This window comes from Dendrobates tinctorius, unplaced genomic scaffold (assembly GCF_039654945.1).
Source record: "Dendrobates tinctorius isolate UK_male_01 unplaced genomic scaffold, ASM3965494v1 ptg000063l, whole genome shotgun sequence".
In the NCBI taxonomy this organism is placed as follows: Eukaryota; Metazoa; Chordata; class Amphibia; order Anura; family Dendrobatidae; genus Dendrobates; species Dendrobates tinctorius.
Window position 1 is genome coordinate 17,681,240 of NW_027361731.1, and position 27,244 is coordinate 17,708,483.

Genomic DNA, 27,244 nt, shown 5'->3' on the forward strand with positions numbered 1-27,244 from the left:
CTCTATGTGGAGTGCGGCTCTGCGGGTGGAGGTCGGTGCCGGAGGCTCCATTATTCTCTATGTGGAGTGCGGCTCTGCGGGTGGAGGTCGGTGCTGGAGGCTCCATTCTTCTCTATGTGGAGTGCGGCTCTGCGGGTGGAGGTCGGTGCCGGAGGCTCCATTATTCTCTATGTGGAGTGCGGCTCTGCGGGTGGAGGTCGGTGCCGGAGGCTCCATTATTCTCTATGTGGAGTGCGGGTGGAGGTCGGTGCTGGAGGCTCCATTATTCTCTATTTGGAGGTCAGTGCTGGAGGCTCCATTATTCTCTGTGGAGTGCGGCTCTTTGGACTAGTGCTGCTTTTAGACTACTAAGTTCTGGATCCTCTATAGAACGGTTACTGACACAGAGTAATTCGGAGACTGGTTATATATAGCAGTTCGGGTATACGGGAGACTCCGACATCACACATTCAGACACACAGGTCTCGGATACTGATTCAGGGACTGGCCGCTCACAGGACGTGGACAAGGTTTAGGCACTGGCCGCACTAGGACCAAGGACAAGGTTCAGGAACTGGCCTCACCAGGATCAGGGACTTCGGATTCAGGACTGGTTTCACAAGGACCAGGGACTATGGGTTCAGGACATTGGCCACATCAGTACCAGGGGAACTCACAATTTCACTCAGATACCCCCTCACATACTAATAATTCATTGTAGTGCTTGACCTCACCCAATTGGGGAAGGTGCTCTTTAAACAAGATGCCTCCCAGCTATTGGTTGGGATCCATCTTGCAGGTGTACTCTTAAACTAAATGCCTCCCAGCTATTGGCTGGGATCCTTCTTGCAGGTGTACTCTTAAACTAAATGCCTCCCAGCTATTGGCTGGAGGTATTTTACTATGTGCAAAAGCTGCTCCCTTAAGAACACAGAGCGCGCACTGAGAGGTGCGGTGCGCAGACACAGGCCAGGAAGCAGGGAACACGCCAGGGACCACGGCGTGTGACTGGGGTGGTCAATATACCGGTGTCCCTGCATGGAGAGGGAAGACCATGAAGAGGCGCCTGTAATGGTGTTACAGTCTGACCTCTACATTTTAGGTTATTGCTCTCAGCTAGCAGCACCAACCCAGTAATTTGTTGGGGTTTTTTCCATAGTATTTTGTATGATTGCACATAATCTCACCTTCTTTCCATTCAGGTCCCTGATAAATTTTATCTTTCACATTGACATCTACTACAAAATCTGCCTTGACCCTTAAAGGATGGATATGGACAGAGACAAGATGGCGGAGAGGATATTACATCTCACCCTAGAGATCCTCTTCCGGCTTACTGGAGAGGTGAGAGATTCTGATGACGTCACATTACATTGTAATGCAGGTGTCTGGATGCAACGAGCAGAGATCACGAGGCGGAAACAGCCAGGGGGTGATATAATGCTATTTATATACAGCAGTAACTTTTAATCAATTAGTGTTAGTAGCTATGCAATCTTACAGTAGAGGGAATAACAACAGGATTAGAATAAACAAAAAAGTCTTTCACTATGTAACGCTTATGTCCTTTTCACAAAGGTGGTGCGCCCAGTCTTGAGAGTCACCACTTGAGTTCTCACTCAAAGCTCTGGCCCTAGCGGGAGTCACCAGGTTTTCCCGCTAGGCTGCAGTTCTCTTCCTGATGCAGTCTATTAAAACCCATTGAGCCTCCCACGCACCAACCTGCCCCCTCCCAACCTTAACTCCTAATCCCAGCTGATCCCCGTACCATTGATGATAGCTTGAAGTGATGGCCCTGCTTACTTGCACTGTTCCTTCACAATCGCAGGTGTGCCTTTCCTGTCGCAGTCTCCGCACGTGTCTTCTTGGCTTGACCATAGGCAGAAGTCTCTCAGGCTCAAGGTGGAGAGGACCTTGCTTCAGTTCTTGACAGACGCAGCTTCCGGATCTGAAAAGTGTAAGCCGTTCTTGTGGATATCATCTGGGGAATCCAGACCTTTCCAAGCGGTGAACAACACTTGGGTGGCGTAGATTCCACTCTTAGGCCTGCAACTCTGGTCTCAGCTGTGTCTCTGGAGCATGTCTGCCTCACTCCCTTCCCTGGTGCCAAATCTCCTCATGGATGGGTGTGCAGAGCTTTTATAGCAGGGAAATTTTTTCCTGTGGGTCACTTGATCCAGTCCTGCACCTGAGGTCACTCCTCTTGCAAACCTTCCAGCATAAATTTGGTTCCAGCAGATGGCAGCCTCTCCTTATCAATGGCACTTCCTGGAAGAGTCGACCAGATATTTAATGGTTTCTTGTTACATTCCTCCCCCTTTTTGCTCAGCAGTCATTGGGCGAGTGTATTTCTTGCAAGTTCGAAGTTTCTCCACAGGTAGGCCGAGTTCAGCCAACAGTTGAACGCACTGCTTGGTCTTCTGCTGTAAGTGGGACCAGACAGTTAGGGGAAATTCCAGCGTTAGCCTGCTCAGTCTTGCTGAGCTCTTCCTGTAGAGGCGCGTCTGGAGTACTTGGAGACTCAGCCACTGGATGTGTCAAATTGACTCCAAGTTAGTTTCTCTCCCACTCGAGAGTGGTAATGGCATCTCCGGTGAACTCATTGGTTTTGCAATCCATTCTTCCTCATCCTCCAAGACACCACTTTGCCTGACCTCAGTGACTTCTGTTGGGAGCCCTGCCTCGTTACAGTCTTCTGCTTCAGAAGAGCAGGGTTGCAGAATATTCCTGTGCAACACCCGAGGTGTTACTGCATCATCTCCCTCAGGAAAAACCTTGTAAACTGAGTTATTCGGGTGAATCTTCCTCACCACTCGGTAGGTTACTGCCTCCCAACGATGATCCAGTTTGTTCCCGGGTCATTTGGCCTGTACCAATACACAATCCCCTGGCTGGAGTTGTCCTCCTTACACTGGGGATTGATTTGAATATTCCACTTCACAAATCTTCTGCTCAACTAAGTTTTGGATTTGTCATTTCCTTAGATACTATACAGTGCAGCCATCACTCGTCCCTGGAATTCGCTTCGGGCATCCATATATGCGAATGAAGTTCTGACAAATGTCTATGGCTCTACATTCGGCTGTCTGATCCAGGATGGGAGTCACCACCATGAACTTTGTGAAGTGATCAATCATCACCAAGCAATACTCGTATGTTGTGAATTCTCTTTCTGGGCTCCCTCTGGTGGTTACTGAAGATAGTGGAGCTGGTCAGATTGACAGAGGCTTGCCACCTGATAACGATGATGACAATTGGAGATCTGGGGTTTCTGACTGGAGTATTTAAGTCAGCTGACTTCCTTCAATCCCTGCTGGTGATTTTCTTCCTGTGCCTTCTGAGGTCTGATGTCTCCTGCACTGTTCCTGCATGGTTCAGCTAAGTGGTTCATTTGCCAATCTTTTTGCATTTGATCTGGTTTTGTCTATCTCTGCTTTGTGCGGGTCAGCTTGCTCCTGCTGGAGCTGTGCTGGATCACCACCCATGTTACTGCTTGTGTCAGTTTGTTCTGTCCCCTGTTATATTGGTCTCTTTTTGCTTTGCTTTCAGTATATACCAGAGTGCTGATATAGTGGGGGCGAAGTCGTGTGACTTCAGTGTTTTTTTTTGTGCACCAGACGTGTTGGATTTTTCAGGGTTTTTTGCATGATTGCAGACTGTCTTTCCTGTCCTGCCCTGTCTAGTCAGTGTGGGCCCCATTATTTGCTCAGTCTATTTTTCTGCCTGTGTTTGTGTTTTCATCTTGTCTCACCGACAATATATGTTTGGGGGCTATCTATTCCTTTGGGGTCTGCATCGGGGCAGTTTAGATTTCACCTTTCTTTCTTTAGGCTGAGTTAGCTCTCCAGCTGTGCCGAGGCGTCTAGGGCATCGTAGGTACGCTTCACGGCTACTGCTAGTTGTGTGGATAGGATCAGGGGTCTGCAATCCGCTTAGTTACCAACCTCTCTGGTTTTCTGGTGGCTTAGCCTGGTCCTGCTATCCTCCTCGGTGACCCATTCACAACACTTGTAGCTATTGTAGGAAGTTTCGATCATCAAATAGTCGATCATCAGGACCACTAAAGGCGCATAGGTTCAAATAGCCTGAATCGAAGCCCTCTGTTTCGGGGTTTGTTCAGCTCACACCGATTACATTTTCATCAAACTCCTTCAACCTTCTGCCTCAGTTGAGGCCAGTTCACCAGTCGTTGCAGCCACTGAAAGGTCTTAGCTACATTGAAGTGGGCACCCCTTTCATGATCTTCTTTAGTCAGCTGTACTATCAGCGCTTCTGGAGCCACTACTTGCCAGGTAACATCGAATTCTCAAGGGAGCTGAATCCTTGGACACAGCAGGCCATATTTCAGGAAGAGCCTTTCCCACTAGCCCAAGATCTGCAGGGTACTTGGGGTGAAGCAGCCCTAGCTTTCTGATCAGGCCTTTGCATCAGAGCGACCCACTTCCTCAGCCTTGCCACCTGATGAAGACGGATCCTCCGTCGAAACGCGTTGTGGTTTAAACCCATCTCTTGTCTGAGTCTCTTTCCTGTGCTCCTAAGACCGTTTTTCAATTCTCATCTCAGTGACCTACTAGCATACATGACCACCCGCTCTCTTCCTTATTGTACCTGAGACAATACTGCCCCCAGTTCTTATAGGCTTCCATCGGTGTACAGTACGAAGGGCTGTGAGAAGTCAGGGTAGGCCAAGATTGAGGCATCTGTCAAAGCCATCTTCAATGCCTGAAATGCTTCCTCTTGTCATGGTCCCCATTGAATGGAATGACGTTTGGCTACTCCATCCGTGCTCCGCAACAACTCATTGAGTGGTACTGCAATCTTGGCAAAGCCCCTTATGAACCTGCAGTAGTATCCAGCTAGCACTAGGATCGCTCACAGTTCTCTCAGGTCGGTAGGTGTGGGCCACTTCAGTACTGCAGCCTTCTTCTTTGCACTCTGGTAAACTCCCTCACTAGACACAGTGTGTCTCAGGTATTCAATTTCTCGCTTGAATAGATGACACTTCCGGGGTTTTATTTTTAATCTGTGTCTATGAAGCTGCTCCAACCGGTGAAGATGCTCTTCAAATGTGGCGGAATAAATGATTGTCATCCAGATAGATCAAAATGGCTTCAAACTTCAAAGCATCTTTCCATCAACCAATGTAATGTTCCTGGTGCATTCGTCAGTCTGAAAGGTATCCGTTTAAACTTGAACAGGTCCACAGGGAGGACAAAAGCTGTTTTCTGGCCGTCCTTCTCAGCTGCCAGTACTTGCCAGTAGCCACTGGCTAAATCAAGAGAGGAAAAATATTTGGCTTTTCCTAATGCAGATAGGGACTCCTCAATTCTCGGCAAGGGATAGAAGTCCCATACAGTACATGCGTTCAGCCTTCGGTAGTCCACGCAGAAACTCATGCAGGGTACCATCCTTTTTCAGAACTAACATGATGGGTACCTGTTCTGCCTTCTTCCACTTATGACGCTGTGTGGATTCCAGCATACGGCTTAACCTTTCATCCACTCACAGAAACAAGACTGTATGGGTGCTTAAGTCTATATTTATTGGGATAATCTGGACAACAATGGGAGATGATAACAGATGGTATAGTAGAACACAGTAGTAGATGAAATCAGGAGTTGTTGTAGAGGGTATCAGAGATTGTTGAACACAGTTATGGATGATTCAGATATTGTACACAATGTGGATGATTCAGGTAAAAACTATAAGATAATGCAGCATGTCAGTACTGGTAGATAATATACAATACACAAATACTGGCAGGTAATCACAGCAATACAAAGTACTATCACATCAGTAGCAATTATACAGGAAGCTGTTATCATGCATTATATAAAAGCTGAGCAATATATCATACACAGCAGCAAAGGAGAAAGATATCTAAAACGACTGATGGCTGCCAGCTATGCATTCACTGGACAGAGGATGCATGTAACTATCATGCAGTGAAATAGCATTACAGAATCTGAACATGCATTGCAAACATCATGGGGGGCTGCTAACGCAGATGCATAACACATAATTGCAATAACCTTACTTGGAATCCGCTTGTTATAAGCAGTGGTTTTGCAGAGAGCTGAGCAGATGTGAGCTAGTCAGAAGACTGGCTGAAAATGGTTACATGTTTCTGACCAGGGATGGAAGAAGGGTGGTTCTGAACAGTTAACCATTTAGGAAAACAAAAGATTCCAAACACATGAATAAGAAAGAGAAGAGCAACTTATGACACCTACTGGTGATGGCTGGAACAGCAGTTAAAAATATCTTGCTGCACAGAATGGGCAGAACAGGCGCCGCCCAGGGACTCTGGCTCTCGCGGATCATGCCATTGCGCAGCATGTGGGCCAATAGTTCTTTCATCTCCTGGTACATCTGAGGTAGGACCTGCCAATACCTCTCTTGAATGGGAGCAGTGGTTGCTGTAGGGATCTCATGAGGAACAGCACAAGTGCATCTAAAGTCCTCTTCATTCTGTGCAAACATCTCTCGATGTCGCTGTAATAACTATTAAACCAGCCCAACTTATCTCGTGAAAAACTCTGTAAGGTCGGCCTCTATCTGTTCCAAGAGGTGAAGTCCAGCCAGTGGTTCGCTTCAGTTTTCCTGACTATCATGCGACACCGCTAAGGTCCATGGGTCTCTTCCCACAAATGTCAGTCCTGTAGCATCAGCTCTGGGGATATCTTCGGACATTATATAAACTCGAGCCACTTGTCAGGCATCAACTGTAGAATTGCTCCACTTATGGTTTTACAGCGCACAGGTACTCGTCCCTGTCGCACAGTGGCCAAGGTGCAGGCCACCAAAAACCCAGAAATCGCATCTTCTCCCTCTATAGGCTCAATATGGACGTCCACACCCTCTAATGATACATGGGCTAGTACCGGCATAGTCAGCACAGTCCGTCCCACTGGCAGAGTCACTGTGGCTTTGGGCAGTATCAATACATTGCTGAGATATTTGGCGGCAGCGGACAACATTTCGCTAAATTGCTGGAACACCTTCATACTTTCTGAGTCACAGGTGGCACTGGTCCAATTGTTTTTATCGGGTTCCTCAGCTAAGAATTGTCCCACTTCTTTTAGCACATTCATGCCCAGGGTTACAATGGGTCATCCGCCTCCAGACCCCTTTGTCAACACTATTCCTTTTCAGCCTAGATCCTTCCCGTGCACCCGGACAGACATCCACACAACTCCTGCTACTGGGATAGGCAGCTGATTAGCCGCCACCAGTCAGATGCTGTGTTCTTTTCTGGAGCAAGCAACATTGGGAAAATGACTCTGAAAATATGCCTCAGGTATTGTGGTCAACTGATACCCTGTGTCCATCAAGCAGTGAGTGTGTTGCCCATTGAATTCAGCCCAGGTAATGGGTCTCTCGGCGACAATATCCTTAGAATTCTCTCTACTCCCTCTGAGGCTCAAATCCCCATAGTATATTCCACGGCCGTGGGGCGCATTAGTTTAATGGGCACCGCGTCTCCTCCTTTCTCGATTCGGACAGTCTCTTGAAATGAACCTGGGGTGGAAGGGGGCACAACACTCTCGCTCGCGTTCTGTTGTTGAGGTATGGACGCGACATGCTGTGGTCTGAAACAAGTGGCTTCCCCTCTCTGACCTCCTCTCACGTGGAGTCAGGTGATCAGCTAGAGGATTGGCCTCAAGCATCCCGTTGATGCTGTACAGCTTACCTCGAATGTCCCAAATCTATTGATGTATCTCCTGCACCCAGTCAGACTCAGTAAGTGTTGACTCAGAGGTGACCACTTCATGACTCCGGACCTCGGCGGTGAAAACGGGGGGCCTCTGTCTCTGAGACTCTAACTTTGGCCCCCACCTCAAGGAATCCCAGACCAGGACTCAGTCATGGACGCTCCAATAAGATCTGCTTTAGAGAGGGATCCTTCAGTCCAGCAACGAGTTGGTCCAGCATCAGTTAGTCCAAGGGACCCAGTCCTCGGTTCCCATCTTGGGTCTTCTTGGTGATATGGGCCGTCACTTCCTGCAATGCATAACATACTGAGCTATGATATCACTTTCCCCTTGGACCTGTTAGAACAACCTCATGCTGAGGTGCCTTAGGTCCATGGTGTGATCATGCATATCTTCCAAGATTTTTATCACCTTTTCCACAGTCATGATCCCTAGGTGGGCGATACATAACTGCCTGCCGGGCCTCTCGATCAAGGGTCAAGAGGGTTAACTTGGCCTAAATGGAAGGGGCCAGGGCATACATGCGTAGCATGTTTTTCAGCGTCTCTGCCCAGTCCCACAGCAACACACTGCTCCCTGTGAACTTGGGAAGGTTGCTGAGCATAGCCGCCAAGTGTATATTTCCTTTGCCTGGCTTGGTTCACAGAATAGTCCACTATCTCTTCTTCTGATGTTGCATCCTGCTGAATACACCAAAAGTAATCCGTGTGTCTGGATGCAGCGAGCAGAGATGACGAGGTGGAAACAGACAAGGGATGATATAATTCTCTTTATATACAACAGTAACCTTTAAACAATTAGTGTTAGTAGCTATGCAATTTTACAGTAGAGGGAAAACCAGGTTTAGAATAAGCAAGAAAGTCTTTCACTATTTAACGTTACTTTCCTTTTCACAAAGGTAGTGCGCCCAGTCTTGGGATTCACCATGTGAGTTCTCACCCAAAGCTCTGGTTCTAGCAGGGCTCACCAGGTTTTCCCACTAGGCAGCAAGTCTCTTCCTGAAATAGTGAATTAAAGCCCGTTGAGCCTCTAACGCACCAACTGGCCCCCTCCCAATCTGAACTCCTAATCCGAGCTGATCCCTGTGCCATTGATGATAGCTAGAAGTGACGGCCCTACTCACTCGCACCGTTCACCCTCAATCACAGGCGTGCGTCTCCTGTCAGTCTCCTCATGGGTCTTCTCGGCTTGACCATAGGCAGAAGTCTCTCAGTCTCAAGGCGGAGAGGACTGGGCGTCAGCTCTTAACAGGCATAGTCGGGCCTCAGAGACATGACCAGTGCAGTACACTGCTTCTGGCTTTGACAAGAATAAGGCATTTTTGGGGATAGCTTCTGGGGAATCCAGACCTTGCCAGAAGGTGCTCAACATCTGGGTGGCGTAGACTCCCCGCTGGCACCTGCCATGCTGGTCTCAGTGGTGTCTCTGGAGCATGTCTGCCCCGCTCCCTTCCCTGTTGCCAAATATCCTCGTGGATGGACTTGCAGAGCTTTTATACTAGGGAAAACTTTCCTGTGGGTCACCTGATCCACTCAAGCGCACACAAGGTCACTCCCCCTGCAAGCCTTCAAGCATACTTTGGTTACACTTGATTTTGGCTGGGCAGCAGATGGCAGCATCTCCTCATCAATGGCACCTCCTGCAAGAGTTCTCCAGATATGCCATGGCTTCTTTTTACAACATCGTTATCTATGGGAATAACAGATGGACAGAACTAGAGAGGTGAGGCCTCTGGAAATATCTGTAGTGAGATTTATTAATGTGTCTCTCCATAACCAGGATTACACAGTAGTGAAGAAGAGCTCTAGTGATCACTGTCAGGACCCTGTGTCTGAGGGATGGGAAAGACACCTGAACGCAATCACGGGGTCTTCACCTCACCCCCTGATATATGAGGTCATCAATCACCAGAAGATTCTAGAACTCGCCTATAAGATGACTGAGCTGCTGACTGGAGAGGTGACACTGCTGGGAATGCTGGGACATTATACAGTAACACTATGAAGGGATCGGGGGGATGACTGTATCATTGTATGTGTCAGGTTCCTATAAGGTGTCAGGATGTTGCTGTCTATTTCTCCATGGAGGAGTGGGAGTATTTAGAGGGACACAAAGATGTTTACAAGGACGTCATGATGGAGGTTCCCCAGCCCCTCACATCACCAGGTAATAGACAGGACTAAATACACACGGCCTATAATTATCTGTATGTAAAGAATGAATTCAGTCCCTGTATGTGTTTCCTCCAGATCTATCCAGTAAGATGACAACACCAGAAAGATGTCCCCGTCCTCTTCTTCCACAGAACTGTAACCAAGAAGATCCCAATGCTCCTCAGGATCATCAGGTAGATGGAGAGAAGGTGTCATGAGATCTCACCTATGATGTGTAGACGGCTGTGAAGGTCTTGTGCTCAGTCTTGTTTTATCCACCAGTATTATATGTTTTATACTTGTGTAATGGGAGCGGTGGAGATGGCAGGATTAGAGCTGATCATAGATGTGATTTCTCCGGCTGTCTGTGACTTTTACAATATTTGTTTCAGGGTGAAGATCTGACCCATATTAATACTACAGAGACATATGTGAGGGGTGATGAGCGGTGTAAAGAGGAGATTCCTACATATGACTACCCAGGTGAGTAAAGATCACTAAATGCAGAGAAGTCACAGATTCTACTGTATTTATATGTTGAATTTCTAGCAGCCGTACCGGTCCTGCAAGGACAGTCAAGTGAGAAGCCAAACCGTTTTGAGGTCAACAAGAAATATGTAGGCAGATCAGGAAAGGATATAGAAATAGGGTCTGCTAATAATCTACTCAAAACCGGCTAACAACTTAGCTCTGGTAATAACAAATTGGCTTCTGGAACTAGGAAGGCTGCATCCTCTGTTCCCAGGGAGAAGCCTGAGTGAGGAGAGAGACGTAGCTTCCTGCTGACAGGAGGGGGCGGGGAGAACCTAGAAAGAGGTCGCAGCCACATGAGTATAAGAAGGAAAAGCACCCGAAAGAGGAGAGTTTGGCGCCAGGCCAGAGCAGCGTGCAGTGGGATGAGCAGTGCACTCCGCTCGCCATCCTGACACGGAGTACTAGCGCTGCGACAGGCTGTGCTGCAGTCGACCAGAAGGGCAGGAACTGCTGCAGTGAGGGAAGCAGTGTGCCCAGCAGCAATTCAGAGCAGAGGTGTGTAGAGCCGTACACACAGAGCTGAGCTGGGTGTTGCAGCAGTCAGAGCGGAGTGCTTCAGTCGGGAGCACCAGCAGCGTGCAAGCCAGTGTCCGTCGTCGCCCGCCGCCAACAGCGGTGACCAGAGAAAAGGTGACATGCAGTGTAAGCTCGGTGGCTGCAAGAAAGCAAGGCACAGAACGCTCCGTGTCCGTGAGTACAACACACGTGCCCCAGACTGGGACATTAAACACCTGCTGAGCCACGCTGGGCTTGTACAAGGCCCTTATTACCAGCAGCCACTTTGGGCCCACTTTACTGAGACTGTCAGGAGAGTTGTGCAAGAGTTATGTCAGGCCTAGACAGTACTGTGGCCCGAGACCTTGTAGACATCTACAGTATATGGACTATTGGCAGTGGAAGGTACCGGAGACCGACCACTGTTTACAGAAGTAGGGGTGTTGTTTGCTTGCTGGACCCTATTAAAAAGGACACAGCACCAGCCGTTGCTGGCGCCATTGAGTTCGCAGCAGGAGCTGCAGTTTAAGGACTTCCTGACACCCTTGCGATTGAACCGCTGTTATTTTGGAACCATTGTTCTTCACCTTAAGAATATCCTTTGATTTAATGTACTGTTTGTCTTCCCTATATAACCCTTTGTCTCACTACATTTTAACCCTTTACCTCCCTGCGTGGCGTATTCCTCTTTAAATAGGCTGAGCAAGGGTTATCAGGTTTATGTCAGCCTGTGGTCAGAACCAGAGCGCTGAGTGGAACGGTCCTAACTTCCATACCGGGGATCCCTTTAAGAGAGGCCTGGTGTCAGAACCAGAGTGCAGAGTGGATTTGCCCTCACTTCCATACCAATAATCCCTTTAATAGAAGCCTTGGGTGAGAATCAGAGCACTGAGGGTTTTACCCTAACTTCCATACCGGGGATCCCTTTAAGAGAGGCCTGGTGTCAGTACCAAAGCACAGAGTGGATTTGCCCTCACTTCCATACTAGGGATCCCTTTTAGAGGGGCCTTGGGTCAATATCATAGTGCAGAGTGGATTTGCCCTAACTTCCATACCAACGATTCCTTTAAGAGAGGCCTGGGGTCAAAACCAAAGCCCTGGATGAATTTGCTCTGACTTTCATACCAATGATCCCTTTAAGAGGGAAGATGTGCCTATGAGATGGAGGATGTGTGGTGGGGATATGGGCAGGGAGGGGGGATTCATTTCTGTCATGTGCTCTCTGCTCCTTTCAGGAGGGCAGACAATGGCTGGGAGCTTATGTTCCCAGTGATGCTAGATTTCTCTCACCATGTCAGTGTCTGCTGAGGTGTTGTCAAGTGGGAAAACTTGCTCATAGCAACCAATCACAGCTCAGCTACTTTTAACCAGCTCTGGTGAAATGAGAGATGCTTAGTGATTGGTTGCAAGGAAAACTGTTGCTCATAGCAACCAATCACAGCTCAGCTTCTTTTGAACAGCTCTGGTGAAATGAAAGATGCTTCGTGATTGGTTGGTGATACACACACACACACATAAATACATACATACATACATGCATGCATTCACTTTTATATAGAGAGATAATAGTGTCTTACCTATTCTAAGTGCGGCATAGACTTTATATATGACGACAGGCCGCAGGTGTGTACCGTGATGTTACACCGTGAAGGAGTCTCTGAACGGCTGGACTCCATGAGTCAAGTGACTCTGATGAGAACTCCTCTTGTTCTCTGAATGAGAAAAAGGTCAAGGTTTGTTGCATCCATGGGGTCACTGTGGACTATACTGTGGACAGAGTGGTCACGGATATGTCCAAAAGTGTCGAGTGCCAAGATGGCAGTATAACACCGAACTTATTGTACTCCTTTGAGAGGGACAGGGACTTTGTGTTGTTTGAAGATGCATGGGAAGTTGATGAAGTGTGGGGTGACTCAAAGGAGGAGGTAGCATCCCCTAAGGTCAAATGTCCAGAGTTCCGGGTCACCAAGAGAAAGTGTGGGTCTGACCAACTTGGGGGCTTAGGTGGGGTGACCAAACATGTGACCATGGGATACGGGGTACTTTCAGGAAAGGGGTCCGACACCTGTTTGAGTGGAGACTTGCTGTTCCAGGATGACAGGGTGAGTGGGGGTGACTCCAATTCAGACTGTGACTCGAACACAAGGGAAAGTGTGTGTAGTAAGGAGGTCACTTTATCTTGGACAAACCCAGCACAGAGGGAGTTGGTGATGGGCTAAAATTAAAACAGACCTGTATGTCATGCTCGCCATGTCTGTCATGTCTGTTTTGCCTCATGACCCCTGGAGCTGTGTGCACGCGGATCTCATGTCTGCTATCCTGCATGTTCCCTAGAGCAGTGTGCACACTCACCTCATGACTGTTGGGCTGCAAGATGCCTGCGTTTCTGCTCTGCCTTCTGTGATCATCTCTGTGTTCCAAGAACCCCTGATCATGTGTCCTTCCTAGGATCCAGCACTGTCCGGTTCTGCAATCATCTCTGCATGTCTGAAACCCCTGATCATGTGACCCTTCCTAGGATCCAGCAGTGTCTGGTTCTGCAATCCTCTCTGCATGCCTGGAAACCTGATCATGTGACTGCTCTCTGTTATCCTGATGATCTGAATCGGAAGTTCTCCCCTGGTCCTGACCCGGAAGTGGAGGTGCCAATGCCCTATATCAGACCGCTCCTCCCTATGGTCAGGGCCTGAGTATTGTGTTGCTTCCCTGCATGGCTGCTTTGTCTGCTGGGTCGCTCCCTCTATTCTGTGCCCTTGCACTCTGCCCTATCGTGCGTCTCTGCACACGCTCCGTGCTCATACTCCGTCTCTTGTCCCGTGCCTTGTCTTATGTTTGTCCGTTGTGCCATGTTCTTCCTTGTCCTGCTTGGACTTGTAGTCCTTCTGTTAATCTCTGCCTTGCCTGTTTCTGCCATGTCTTGCCTTCGCTATGCTCTGCCTTGTGTTTCCTCCACTGTTCTGTCTCTGCCTGTCATTCCTGCTCTCTGTTCTACGGTGCTCTCTAGCACGTTCCCTGGCTAGTCCCAAGGGTTTACCTTGGCCCGGCTCTGGACTTCGGCCTACCCTCCGCTGCTAGCTCTGTTCCTTGCTCTGACCTGACTCTGTGTTTCTGCCTATGTTCTGCTCCGTGTTCCGTACCCTGCCTCGCCTTGCCTTGTTTCTTGCTTTTCTTCACCTTGTTTCTTCATGAGCCCTTTGCATGCGCCTGGCCTTCCTAGCCTCCTGTTTGTGCCTTAGCCGTGCCCGCCTGCTTGTGCCTCAGCCGTGCTCGTCGGTCAGTGACAGCTGTGTCGCCTGCCATGCCTCAGCCGGGTTCGCTGCAGTCTTGCCCGTCTGTCAGTGCCGCAGCCCGATCAGCTAGCCAGTGCTATTTGGCAGTTAAACTCTGTGACTTCGCTTTGTTTGGTATCCTGTCCGTCCTGTTGCCAGACACTCAATAGTGTCTCCCTGAGCCGGCTGTCTGGTCCAGCTGCCGTGGTGGCTCACCCCCTTGGTCTTGCCCCTGACACTCCCTGTACAGGGGGTGGGTTCTCACTAGGTCAGCTCGCCCTTTATGGGTTATGAAGCAATAAACCCTGTGAACTTTTAAAGGAACGTGGCTCCTGACTGTCTCCCGTCACACCTAAGCGAGTAGAATCCCTACAATAGGTACCCGAAGACATGCAAGAAGCATGTGCCAGTAAGGATGTGATGAAGAGAAGGACGAAGCAGTTGGTCATACTGTCGACTAAGAAAGTCACAGTGAAGTGGGTGGTTATCCTGAGGGACATGCACCTACAATGCCTCCGCACGAAGCAGATGATCCCGTTGAGAAATCACGAAGCTGCTCGACGTCTGCAGCAGGCGAGGAAAGCACAAAGTCAGCTGGGCTTTGTGGAAGACATCATTCAAGTGCCCAGAGGACTGGTGAGGAAAGTCATCCGAAGACTTGGGAAAGAGATGCAGGAGAAGGTGAATAGGTCCGGTGTGATCAGAGTGAAGATTCCGGCTGATGACGAAGCCCAGGACGTGGGTGAAGATGGGATGGTTCCATTCCTCATCGGATCCATAGAGAGCCTTGGGAATATCGAGTATCGTACCTGAAGGAAGTAGAGCAGCTAAGACTTGAGAGGGAGCATATCAACAGAGAGCTGCAGGAAATGGGAAGAAGATGGCTGCCACCTTCAACTCTCGGTATAGAGAGGCAAAGAGGTTCGCTTAAGACTGGAAGTCCTCAAGCTGGAGCTAATAGGGGACAGAGGGAAGGACTGCTCTCTGGGCAATAAAGACCATGGGAGAAATAGCCAGCAGAGAGATAAGAGAAGCTGGCCTGATGAAAGAGGTAGAAGCAGTGATGCCTCTGTTAGATCAGGGCTGAGTGACCTAAGCGGGAGACCCTGTAGCAGACAAAATGACAAAGAGTCAGACCAGACAGGACGTATGGGTGCAAGGAAATTCCTGACACTGAAACATGAGGCGAAAAAGTCTGATAGCTCATTGTTCACAGACAGGGATGTGGTGACAGTGACAGACTATGTCTCAGGAGCTGATGCTCAAAACCAATTAGGAAGGCCCTCTTGACGGGTAGGGCAAGGTGATATGGGTGCCCTGTCTCGAGGCCCTCGGTTTAGGACAAGTGTTCAACCCCACAGGTTTGAACAGTGGGGAAATATGTGGTGTGACTGGTGGTTAATGGGAGGTGTATGTCACAGGGATGGATGCTCCCTATGATGCAACCCAGAGTATTTTGTCTTTAGTGCACATGAGCACTAATATGTTTAGTGCACCTGGGTCCAGGTTGCGGGTAGCTATGAGAGATGAGAGAGTTTGGCTACCCATAATACCTCACCTTAGGGTGAGGGTGCTAACTGTACCCTATTTTCCCTGTGTGAGTGGTTGTGAGTTGCATTGAGGTCATGACATATGACCAGCCCTTGTAATCCATACCTCACCTGTGGGTGTGGTTACAAACTATGTAATCGAGTTGTGTTTAGCACTTGGCAGTGAGTGTTTGGGAGTCTGCCGGTGTGGACATATTTCCATGTGTCCACTACAGAGTGGTCTGTGTGCAGAGAGAGAGAAGCCTTTCTGTGGCTCCAGATAGAGCTCTGCTATGGGCATTGATGCTGTGTCTTCCTGATGTAAAGACTGTTTACCTTTCTGTTGCGGAGTTGATGGTTTATGAAGCAAATAAACCCATATGGACATTGAAGAGAATGTGTCTCCTGTTTCCTCCTACGCAGCTGAGTGAGTACAATCCTTACACCACGTTCATAATCGCCCAATCTATCAATAAAAAAAATGGAGCAACCTGATCACTTAACGGCATAGCGAGAAAAACAGTCAAAATGCCAGAATTGGTTTTTTTTTTTGGTCGCCGCAACAATGCATTCAAATGCAATAACGGGTGATCAAAAGATCCTATCTGCACCAAAATGGTATCATTAAAAGCGTCAGCTCAGCATGCATAAAATAAGTCCTCACCGAACTCGAGATCACGAAAAATGGAGACGCTACCGGTATCAGAATATGGCGCAATTTTTTTTTAACAAAGTTTGGAATTTTTTTCACCACTTAGATAAAAAAGAACCTAGACATCTTTGGTGTATATGAACTTATAACAACCTGGAGAATCATAATTGCAGGTCATTTTTAGCAATTAGTGAACCTAGTAAAAAAAAAAAAGCCAAGCAAAAAACAAGTGAGGGATTGCACTGTTTTTGCAATTTCACTGCACTTGGAATTTTTTTCCCGTTTTATAGTACACGACATGGTAAAACCAATGGTGTCATTCAAAAATACAACTCATCCTGCAAAAAACAAGCCCTCACATGATGACCATATTGACAGAAAAATAAAAAAGTTATGGCTCTGGGAAGATGGGGAGCTAAAAAACGAAAACGCAAAAACAAAAATACGTCTGGGGTTAATTTTAGGGTGACCCTAGGTCATTTTTTGGAGGGGTCTCCCATTATAATAACCAGTAAATGCTAAGTATACAACTGAGATCTGATTTTAATAGCCTGGGAAGCTCTATGGGTATTACCTCAGGCTATAAACATCAGCCCACATCTGTCAGCTTTCCCTCTGCTGGTTATGAAAATTACCATGCAGTTTTTTCAGAAAAATAATCATTTAATTAAATACATGTACAGTAAACTGCACACGCATTGTACTAATTATATATGTGACTGACATCTTTATATCGATCTATTCTGTGTGTATATACTATACTGTACGTAATCTATCTGTTCTATTATGCCGGGTCCTGCTGTGATTTTACTGTACATGGCAGATGAATTGCCAGCTTTTCATCATTCACGTCTATCTATCTATCTATCTATCTATCTATCTATCTATCTATCTATCTATTGATCTATCTATCTATCTAGGTGTGTGTGTGTGTGTGTGTGTGTGTGTGTATTAAAGAATATTTCCATGGAAAATGTGTAAATGACAGATAATTACTGTGTCAAACCTCATGTTAAAATCGTATTACAATTGGATAGCAATCACATGGCATTTGGATGTCAATCAGATAACACTTGCATGACACTAGTCCTACTTTTCTGGACTGAAATCGGAACTTTTTTTTTTTCACGGTAATGGGTACAAGCCCTTAACATTGCCATTGTCCCCTGTAAACAAGCAAAAATAAAAGACAATATCTCTCACCTGTCCAAAGTTGAACATTTGCTCATAATAATAATAATAATATAATCTTTATTTATATAGTGCCAACATATTCCCCAGCTTTTTACAATTCAGCAGTTCATATACAGCAGTCATAACAAAGTAAATGATAATACAATAATTAATGCAGATATTGACGACCCTGCCCGTTAGAGCTTACAATCTACAATGTGGTGGTGACACAAAGTACAGAGGCTTATTTAAAATGATGGTCCAGCTATCTTGAGGAATTGGAGATAGATAAAGGTTGGATGAGTTAGTCACCAGCCAATATTTGTAGTGCTTTTGGCGATGGAGTTTGATGGAGGGTTATGAGGCAACCACTCCCACTGAAGAGCTGGGGAAAATGACTACATGTAGCGAGAGCGGGCCCATGAACTGTGCTGACCTCAGTGAGATCATTGCAGTTCACCGTGAGAAATCGGGGTGCAACGATTCATACTCCCCAGATTTTCAACGTGTGCAGTTGCCTCAGATCACTGCTCATGCTGATGAGCAAATGTTGCACAGATGGATTACGGCATTGGAAACTCTGGATTCTTTCAACTTTGGACAGGTGAGGGATATTGTTGTTATTAAAAATTTTTTTTTTTTTTAGCGGAGGACAATGGCTTCAGGGGATTAGGTGTTAAGGTGAGTATAATGTGATTTTTTTAATTTTATAATTATTCTCTACTAGATTAAGGCCCGATGCTATCGCATCGAGAGGATAGTGACACACCTCTTGCCATGTTAACCCTCAATACACACACACCTCCTCAACACACACTCCTCTCACCTTTCACCATCTCCACTCACATCCACTCACGCTTTCACTGCACATACGACCCTTTCTCTCACTCCGTCTCTCATACTCACACTGTCATCGTCACTGCTCCATGATCCCCGACATCTTCTGCCGGCGCCATCCTGGATCCCGATGTTGTCCACGCCGGCGACATGTTCTTGCGGCCATGCCATCTTGAGTATTCTGAAATCCTGCGAGTGGACATTAGTGGAGATAGTGAAAGGTGAGAGGAGTGTGTGTTGAGGAGTGGTGTGTTGAGGGTTAACATGGCAAGAGGTGTGCTGTGACGTCACCAGTTACAACTGGACGGAAGTTGTTACAACCCGGAAGCTGCTTAGCGCATTTATTATAGTAGATTAAGGCCCGATGCTATCGCATCGAGAGGATAGTGACACACCTCTTGCCATGTTAACCCTCAATACACACACACCTCCTCAACACACCACACCGCCTCAACACACACTCCTCTCACCTTTCACCATCTCCACTCACGTCCATTCACTCTTTCACTCCACATATGACCCTTTCTCTCACTCCGTCTCTCATACTCACACCGTCATCGTCGCTGCTCCACGATCCCCGACATCTTCCGCCGGCGCCATCCTGGATCCCGACATTGTCCACGCCGGCGACATGTTCTTGCGGCCATGCCATCTTGAGTATTCTGAAATCCTGCGAGTGGACATTAGTGGCTCACCATTGTCATTTTGAAACACGACTGCTACTTCACTGACAGTGGGATTATTGTAGCGTCGAGGGTCTTGAGTACGATCTTGTTTAATAGCCATAGTGATGTTTGGCATGACAGTTCCGTTTTGTAGAGATTTAATTTTTTCTTGTTCTTCCACATCACGTAACATTTGATAAGCTTCCACAAAAGGATTAATAGTTTGGATTTGAAGGGCAATAATGTTCATCAATGTAGGATGACATTTTTGATTTTCTTTACATCGTAAGCGTTGTTCGTTTGCGGTAGTGGTATCGAGAATGTAAAGTTGGGCAAATGCGCGTTGCTGGTCATCTGAGGGATGTATTGTTTCAGTTCTATGATAGATCTGGCCATGTATGCGGAAACAGTATGGGCCATATCCAGGAGGTGGTGAAATATTTGCACCCATGGAGGCAAAAGCAAAGGAACTGTTAATACTTCGAATATTATCCATGAAATTTTTGCTAAATTCACTTTGCCCTTTCAGCAAACTTGTAAAGACATCAGGATATTGTAGTATGGGTACATGGACTTTACCCTTCTGACAGCAGAGCGTAAAGTTATCAGAAGGTATCTCTGTTACAAAATGCAAAGCTTCGCAATGCTCACATACATGGGTCATGTCACCACAGCTGTGTTCGGTAATACTATTTTCATCATTAGTGAAAATGTGAGGTTGTAGTAGAAGTGCATGTCCAACCGATGGGGTGCGCCTAGTTTTGAGACCAACGTATATTTGTCTTGGTTGCACTTTCTGCGGGCTAACTGCAGCTTGTATGTGAAGAAACTGTGCGTTGGTATTGACTAATGGTGGTATTGATAGGGAAGAAACAGATTGCTGATTAGTTATGTCAGTGAACGGCATATAGGATGAAGTGTGGTAGTAACTTGTTCCACATGCTGATGTGGAAGCATCCTGTTGTGAGTCTACTAATAATGATGAGGAAGAAGCCGTCTGTTGTTGGCGGTGATGGCGTGTAGAGGCTTCTTCAGCCAATGTAATAGATTTAGAGTTAGGGGATTCGTGTGTGAGACGACGGCGTTTATAAGCCTTAATCTTGTCAAGTCGATGCTGTTTTTCCTCAGGAGTCTCATTAGCACGGCGTTGTTTTTGTCGTAGTGCTAAAGCTGCTTTCCTTTCACTGGCATTGGCATACTGTGCATTGGTATTGAATGGTGGTATTGATAGGGCAGAAACAGATTGCTGATTAGTTATGTCAGTGAACGGCATATGGGATGAAGTGTAGCAGTAAATTGTTCCACATGCTGATGTGGAAGCATCCTGTTGTGAGTCTAATAATAATGATGAGGAAGAGGCCGTCTGTTGTCGGCGGTGACGGCGTGCAGAGGCTTCTTCAGCCAATCTTATGGATTTAGAGTTAGGGGATTCGTGTGTGAGGCGACGGCGTTTATAAGCCTTAATCTTCTCAAGGCGATGGTGTTTTTCCTCAGGAGTCTCATTAGCACGGCGTTGTTTTTGTCGTAGTGCTAAAGCTGCTTTCCTTTCACTGGCATTGGCATACTTTTTGTTATGACTCATGTTGGCACAGGTAAAGGAGTCTATTTGGCAGTTATCTGGCAGTGAAGAAGGCGTCCTGGAGTATTGTAGAGTAAACAGATACTAATTGACCCTGTAATTGCCCAGCAGTAGTTATGAAGTGGTAGTGGCAAATTGGCCCTGTAGTTAGACAACGGCAGAGGAGCAAGGCAGCAGTAGTTATGGCGGTAGAGGCAAATTGGCCCTGTAATTAGACACCGGCAGAGGAGCAAGGCAGCAGTAGTTATGGCGGTAGAGGCAAATTGGCCCTGTAATTAGACACCGGCAGAGGAGCAAGGCAGCAGTAGTTATGGCGGTAGAGGCAAATTGGCCCTGTAATTAGACACCGGCAGAGGAGCAAGGCAGCAGTAGTTATGGCGGTAGAGGCAAATTGGCCCTGTAATTAGACACCAGCAGAGGAGCAAGGCAGCAGTAGTTATGGTGGTAGAGGCAAATTGGCCCTGTAATTAGACACAGGCAGTGAACAGTCAGAGGAGCAAGGCAGCAGTACTTATGGCGGTAGAGGCAAATTGGCCCTGTAATTAGACACCGGCAGAGGAGCAAGGCAGCAGTAGTTATGGCGGTAGAGGCAAATTGGCCCTGTAATTAGACACCGGCAGAGGAGCAAGGTAGCAGTAGTTATGGCGGTAGAGGCAAATTAGCCCTGTAATTAGACACCGGCAGAGGAGCAAGGCAGCAGTAGTTATGGCGGTAGAGGCAAATTGGCCTTGTAATTAGACACTGGCAGTAAACAGGCAGATGACCAAAGCAGCAGTAGTTATGGCGATAGAGGCAAATTGGCCCTGTAATTAGACACTGGCAGAGGACAAAGGCAGCAGTAGTTATGGCAGTATAGGCAAATTGGCCCTGTAATTAGACACCAGCAGAGGAGCAAGGCAGCAGTAGTTATGGTGGTAGAGGCAAATTGGCCCTGTAATTAGACACAGGCAGTGAACAGTCAGAGGAGCAAGGCAGCAGTACTTATGGCGGTAGAGGCAAATTGGCCCTGTAATTAGACACCGGCAGAGGAGCAAGGTAGCAGTAGTTATGGCGGTAGAGGCAAATTAGCCCTGTAATTAGACACCGGCAGAGGAGCAAGGCAGCAGTAGTTATGGCGGTAGAGGCAAATTGGCCTTGTAATTAGACACTGGCAGTAAACAGGCAGATGACCAAAGCAGCAGTAGTTATGGCGATAGAGGCAAATTGGCCCTGTAATTAGACACTGGCAGAGGACAAAGGCAGCAGTAGTTAAGGCAGTATAGGCAAATTGGCCCTGTAATTAGACACCGGCAGAGGAGCAAGGCAGCAGTAGTTATGGCGGTAGAGGCAAATTGGCCTTGTAATTAGACACTGGCAGTAAACAGGCAGATGACCAAAGCAGCAGTAGTTATGGCGATAGAGGCAAATTGGCCCTGTAATTAGACACTGGCAGAGGACAAAGGCAGCAGTAGTTATGGCAGTATAGGCAAATTAGCCCTGTAATTAGACACCGGCAGAGGAGCAAGGCAGCAGTAGTTATGGCGGTAGAGGCAAATTGGCCTTGTAATTAGACACTGGCAGTAAACAGGCAGATGACCAAAGCAGCAGTAGTTATGGCGATAGAGGCAAATTGGCCCTGTAATTAGACACTGGCAGAGGACAAAGGCAGCAGTAGTTATGGCAGTATAGGCAAATTGGCCCTGTAATTAGACACCGGCAGAGGAGCAAGGCAGCAGTAGTTATGGTGGTAGAGGCAAATTGGCCCTGTAATTAGACACCGGCAGAGGAGCAAGGTAGCAGTAGTTATGGCGGTAGAGGCAAATTAGCCCTGTAATTAGACACCGGCAGAGGAGCAAGGCAGCAGTAGTTATGGCGGTAGAGGCAAATTGGCCTTGTAATTAGACACCGGCAGTAAACAGGCAGATGACCAAAGCAGCAGTAGTTATGGCGATAGAGGCAAATTGGCCCTGTAATTAGACACTGGCAGAGGACAAAGGCAGCAGTAGTTATGGCAGTATAGGCAAATTGGCCCTGTAATTAGACACCGGCAGAGGACAAAGGCAGTAGTTATGGCGGTATAGGCAAATTGGTCCTGTAATTAGACACCGGCAGAGGAGCAATGCAGCAGTAGTTATGGCGGTACAGGCAAATTGGTCCAGTAATTAGACACCGGCAGTAAACAGGCATAGGACCAAGGCAGCAGTAGTTATGGTGGTACAGGCAATGCCAAGCGTCCGCACAGCAAGTCGGCGTGAGGTAAATGACGCAATTTCACGAATGCAAGATGGCGTCGGCGAAATCTCGCGAGATTTCGCCGACGTCGTTAACACCTCTTGCCATGTTAACCCTCAACACACCACACCGCCTCAACACACACTCCTCTCACCTTTCACCTTCACTCATGTCCACTCACTCTTTCACTCCACATACGTTCCTTTCTCTCACTCCGTTTCTCATACTCACACCGTCATCGTCGCTGCCCCGACATCCAGGATCCAGACGTTCTCCAGGCCGCCGACATGTTCTTGCGGGACGCCGTCTTGGATTTCGTGAAATTCCGCGATATTCAAGATAGCGTTGCCGCAACAACATGTCGCTGGCGTGGACGACATCGGGATCCAAAAAGATGGCGTCGGCGAAATCTCGCGAGATTACACCGACGTCATTTTGGATCCCGATGTCGCCCACGCCAGCGACATATTCTTGCGGGACGCCATCTTGGATGTCGTGAAGTCCCGCGATATTCAAGATGGCGTCGCCGCAACAACATGTCGCTGGCATGGGCGACATCGGGATCCAAAATGGCGTCCGCGTAATCTCGCGAGATTTCGCTGACGCCATCTTTTTGGATGCCGATGTCGTCCACGCCAGCGACATATTGTTGCGGCGACGCCATCTTGAATCTCGCGGGATTTCACGACATCCAAGATGGCGTCCCGCAAGAACATGTCGGCGGCCTGGAGAACGTCTGGATCCTGGATCGCGGCGGCGGAGGAAGATGTCGGGGCAGCGACGATGACGGTGTGAGTATGAGAAACGGAGTGAGAGAAAGGAACGTATGTGGAGTGAAAGAGTGAGTGGTGGTGAAAGGTGAGAGGAGTGTGTGTTGAGGCGGTGTTGTGTGTTGAGGGTTAACATGTGCGTGTGTGTGTGGTGACGTCACCGGTTACAACTGGACGGAAGTTGTTACAACCGGAAGCTGGTTAGGGCATTTATTATTATAGATGTAGACAGTGGGGGTTGAATACAACTCTCAACCTTGTCCCATGCTCACGCTGATCACAGGCAGAGCAGGGTATAATGATGTGAGCTGTCTTCAACACCCGACACAGGGGATCATTGCGAACAGTACCGCTGATTGCCAGGCACCAGTATGTGTCACACTGATGACACACGCATGTCATCCTGTCATCCGTGTGACATCAGTGTGCAGGTGTGCAAGACGTTTTGCGGCCCGTGCTGCTGCTAAAAAAGTCATGTCAGCATGTCTTGCCCACAGTCACATGATCCGTGGAAGCACACTGACGTGTGCAGATCCATTCACTTGAATGGGTCTTCGTGTATTAGTGTCTCCGGTATGTATGAAAACTGTCATCACATACCGAAGACACTGATGTGTGAAAATGGCCTTAAGAGGTTCTCCCATTTACAGTATCCTATCCCAAAATATAGTAGGTGTAGTAATAATAGCAAATGCCTCCAATTAGAAATGTGGTATTGTTTTCCTGATTCTGTATGTCGCTTACCCCATGTCCAGGGCGTGGCATTAGCTCAGGTATCCATGGTTATGTCCACTAGCAACTAACAGTCACTATATGAGTGGTAGTAACCATGGATACCTAAGCTAATGCAATGCTCTGCACATGGGGTGAGCAACTTAGCGAGTCAGAAGAACTATACTACATATTTCCTAATATTATTATTGCACCTACTACATATTGGGATAGTTGATCAGAGATGGGACTACCCCTTTAAGAATCTTACATGTTGTTATGGTGTATATTTTTACCTGTTGCTATAGATTATAATGTAATAAAGTTAGTTTTAATCCTCCCTTTATTGCTTCAACCTTTTCTGGGTTTGTGTATTATGTTTGTCGATTGTACTTTAGAGGTTCAGTACCATGGGCTTTGTGAACAGGTGGCTCACCACTGTCTTAGGTCATAGTTTCATTATGCTTTGAGTTGTATAGAATTATGTATATAGAAATTATATAAAATATAAGGCATTAATAATGAAAAATAATACAATCAGTTTTATTCTTGGCAGGTGACTGTGGTATCAAACCAGCTACCTATGAAAAGCATGCCATTATTCCGGCTATACCTCCAGCCCTTCAGAGCAAAAATCAGTCATCGGAGCCTTTTCAATCAGTCACCTATTTGGATTCATCACAGACTGTTAAGGAAAATGAAAGCCGCAACAGTGATGTTGAACGTCAAATAATTCCCACAAAGAAGAAACCATTTACCTGTTCAGAATGTGGGAAATATTTTAAATATAAATGTAGATTGCTTGCACATCAGAGAACTCACACAGGAGAGAAGCCATTTTCATGTCCAGAATGTGGGAAATGTTTTATATGTAAATCTAACTTGCTTGAACATCAGAGAATTCACACAGGAGAGAAGCCTTTTCCATGTTCAGAATGTGGGAAATGTTTTACTAACAAAGCATATCTTCTTATCCATCAAAGAATTCACACAGGTGAGAAGCCATATTCATGTCCAGAGTGTGGGAAATGTTTTAAAAAGAAATCAAATCTTCATAGCCATAAAAGAAGTCACACAGGTGAGAAGACTTATCCATGTCCAGAATGTGAGAAATGCTTTATCTGGAGATCAGTTCTTCTTATCCATCAAAGAAGTCACACAGGAGAGAAGCCATATTCATGTCCAGAATGTGGCAAACGTTTTATCCAGAGATCAGGTCTTCTTAACCATCAAAGAATTCACACAGGAGAGAAGCCATATTCATGTCCAGAGTGTGGGAAATGTTTTAAACAGAAATCAAATCTTCATAGCCATCAAAGAATTCACACAGGTGAGCAGACTTATCCATGTCCAGAATGTGGGAAATGTTTTATCCGGAGATCAGGCCTTCTTATCCATCAAAGAATTCACACAGGAGAGAAGCCATATTCATGTCCAGAATGTGGGAAATGTTATATTACGAGATCACAACTTGTTGCGCATCAGAGAACTCATACAGAGTAGAAACTATTTTTTTATGTGGTAATGTTATTCCTGGGAATCATATCTTCTTCATCATCTAAAAACTCATGTAGAGCGTGAAGGAAATAAATAATCAATAATTGAAATCAATCAGGCAGTAGATTTATGTTTAGTTGACAAAAGGGTGAAACTGGATATACCATTGGATATACAGTATATTGTAATTACAAAGGGGCATTTGCTGGAGGTAGGTGTCAATCCTGGCACCTTAGCTCCTGAATTCTCAGCTTAGAGGGATGTTAGCAAATGGTCTGTAGTAGAAGGAATATTTCCTATTGTCTGTATAGGAAGGCACAGGTATTTTAAGGGGCACAACTTGGCTCATCCATCCATTCATAGATAGCATATTCAAACCCCTTCCCGACTTGCGCCGTATATACACAGAGCCGCAGGAGCCGTGTTTATGCAAGCTGCCATATAGATATGGCACTGTGATAAGGTAGATCAGCGACCTGTTATTATACAATTGATGTTCCAATCTGCGACAATGTAAAAGAGTAAAAAAAGTTAATAGAATGTTAAAAAAATTTAAAAAAATCACAAAACAAAGAACAAAAAAATATTAATCCAATAAAAATATTTATGTAAAAAATAAAAAAAATCACACATGTCATGAATAAGTACGCATACACAGCTCTGCTACATTTCCTTGGTATGTGACTTTCATGCTGCAGCCACGATCTCCCTTAGGCCAGCGTCACACTAGAGAGAAATACGGACGAGTGAGAGGCGTTAAAACAACGCATTGCACTCGGACCAATGATTCTCTATGGGGCAGCTCCCATCAGCCGCATATTTCTCGGGCGTATTTTACGGGCCAAGAAAATCGCAGCGTGCTGCAATTCTCAGCGTATTACGGGCAAAATACGCCAATGCAAGTCTATGGGGGCGAGAAAAATATGGATTACACACGGACCAGGCGTGTGACTTGCGAGAAATACGCACCGGTGTCCTTTACCAAAGCCGGCAATTCGTTTTGCGATACAGTAAAATCACACTGATATGTTTAATAAAGAAACAAAGGAATATACACTCACTGGCCACTTTATTAGGTACACCTGTCCAACTGTGTGTTAAGACTTAATTTCTAATCAGCCAATCACATGGCGGCAACTCAGTGCATTTAGGCATGTAGACATGGTCAAGACAATCTCCTGCAGTTCAAACCGAGCATCAGTATGGGGAAGAAAGGTGATTTGAGTGCCTTTGAACGTGGCATGATTGTTGGTGCCAGAAGGGCTGGTCTGAGTATTTCAGAAACTGCTGATCTACTGGGATTTTCACGCACAACCATCTCTAGGGTTTACAGAGAATGGTCCGAAAAAGAAAAAAAATCCAGTGAGCGGCAGGTCTGTGGCCGGAAATGCCTTGTTGATGCCAGAGGTCAGAGGAGAATGGGCAGACTGGTTCGAGCTGATAGAAAGGCAACAGTGACACAAATTGCCACCCGT

General features: G+C 46.8%; 1 protein-coding gene and 1 pseudogene across 1 annotated transcript in view; both read left to right on the forward strand.

Annotated features, from left to right (window-relative positions):
- LOC141093967 (uncharacterized) overlaps positions 1-27,244 on the forward strand; it is a 744,741-nt gene that overhangs the window by 176 nt on the left and 717,321 nt on the right. The window lies entirely within an intron of this gene.
- On the forward strand, positions 54-25,883 carry LOC141094301 (uncharacterized; annotated as a pseudogene).